Source organism: Lutra lutra, chromosome 15 (genome assembly GCF_902655055.1).
Source record: "Lutra lutra chromosome 15, mLutLut1.2, whole genome shotgun sequence".
Classification (NCBI taxonomy): Eukaryota; Metazoa; Chordata; class Mammalia; order Carnivora; family Mustelidae; genus Lutra; species Lutra lutra.
The window spans coordinates 47,952,535-47,954,487 of record NC_062292.1 but is presented as its reverse complement, the minus strand read 5'-3'; the positions used below and the strand labels follow the sequence as shown (position 1 = coordinate 47,954,487).

The window sequence follows — 1,953 nt, the reverse complement described above, 5'->3', positions numbered from 1 at the left end:
AACCCATCCCTCCCCCACCTCACCTCTGGTAACCATCAGTTTGTTCTCTATAGTTAGAGAGAACTGTTTCTTGATTTGTCCCCCTTCTCCCCACCACTTTCCTTGTTTTTTTTTGTTGTTGTTGTTGTTGTTGTTTGTTTGCTTGTTTGCTTATTTACTTTGGTAAAGAAAGCCCTGAGATATGTTCAGTTGGTTTTACTTCAAGGAATTTTATATTTCTAAGATTTTATTTATTTATTTTTGAGAGAGAGAGAGAACACACAAACAGAGGAAGAAGCAGGCAGAGGGAGAAGCAGACTCCTTGCTGAGCAGGGATCCTCGTGTTGGACTTGATCCCAGGACCCTGGGATCATGGCCTGAGCTGAAGGCATATGTTTAACTGACTGAGCCACCCAGGTGCCCGGAATTTTGTATTTCTTTTTCTTTCTTTCTTTCTTTCTTTCTTTTTTTTTTTTTAATTTTGTCTATTTATTTGACAGAGATCACAAGTAGGCAGAGAGGCAAGCAGAGAGAGAGAGGCAGAAGCAGGCTCCCTGTGGAGCAGAGAGCTCAATCCCAGGACCGTGGGATCATGACCTGAGCTGAAGGCAGAGGCTTAACTCACTGAGCCACCCAGGTGCACCTGGAATTTTGTATTTCTAATGCCATTTTAGGCTATATTGATTTTTACCATTTTTTCCCTAAAGATGAGTTGCTAGAATGTAAGGAAAATTTTTATTTATTTTGGTTGAATTTTAAAAGTCCAGCTTGCAACTTAATCATCATGTTAATTCTAAAAATTTATCTGTGTGTGGGTGTTTAATTTTACTATATGATCTATTATATCATTTTTAATATATACTTTTTCTCTTCCAATCTTAAACTCCCTTTTTCTTTTTTTTCCTCTACTAAATGGCCTGGGACATCTCATTCGTTCATTCATTCAACAAATATGTATTGAACATCTATTATATGCCAGAAACTATTCTAGGTACTTGGAATGTATCTGAGAAAAGGAAATGGTAGAATACTCCTTCTCTCATAGAGTTAAAACCTAGGCAAAAATAATCCTAAAGCAAGAACGAAGAAAAGGTGAGAACAACAGAGACCGACCAAGGCCCACATGCTGCTGTATCTCCACAACAAGCGCTTATGCCTCCTGCTGCCGTCACTGCCACGCCCAAGAGAAAGACTGAAGATGATGCAAATGAGATAAAACCCAGGTGAAGAATGAGCCACCAAAAAGATCTGCAAGGTTATCTGCTAAACAGGCTCCTTCAGCGCTAGAGCTCATGCCTAGAAAGGTCCCTGCAAAGAATGGGAGAGGAGGTGCCCAAAGGGAAAAAGGGACAAGCTGATGCTGGCAAGGATGGGAATGTGTCTGTAGAAAATGGAGATGCCCTCACAGAGCCGGCACAGAAAGCTGAAGGGGCGGGAGATGTGAAGTATGTGCAGTTTTGATAACTGTGAACTTCTGGTGACTGTACAGTTTGAAATAGTGTTTTTTATCAAGTATTATAAAAATGCAGAATTTTGTTTTACTTTTTTTTTTTTTTTTTAAAGCTCTGTTGTTAGCACACAGAGTACTTCATTGTTGTTTTGGGGAAAGGGCATATGTCACTAACAGAGTATCTCCAAGGTTAGATTGATACCGGGGGAAAAGCACCTTTCCCTTCTAGTTTTGAGAAACTTCCTCTTGGCTCCCAGGAGTAGGTCTTGCTTGATGTTGACACACATGGGATACCTTGGCCCAAACACCGCTGGTGGTGTGGGAAAACTAAAATTTATTATTTATGTCTTCTTCTCCCTCTCTTCCTTCAACATAGACTTCACTCCTTTAAACTCAGAGACCTGCTGGAACGTGACCCCAAAACCCAGTGCCCAGGGTGTCAGGCAATCAGGAATTTATGATGTCACCACTGAGATGGCATCACTCAGAAGAGTTCCTTTTTTAGCTTGTGGATCTTCAGATTG

General features: G+C 40.7%; 1 pseudogene; it reads left to right on the top strand.

The window, feature by feature from the left end:
- Positions 1-1,131: 1,131 nt before the first annotated feature.
- Positions 1,132-1,607, top strand: LOC125085587 (non-histone chromosomal protein HMG-17-like; annotated as a pseudogene).
- The last annotated feature ends 346 nt before the right edge of the window (positions 1,608-1,953 follow it).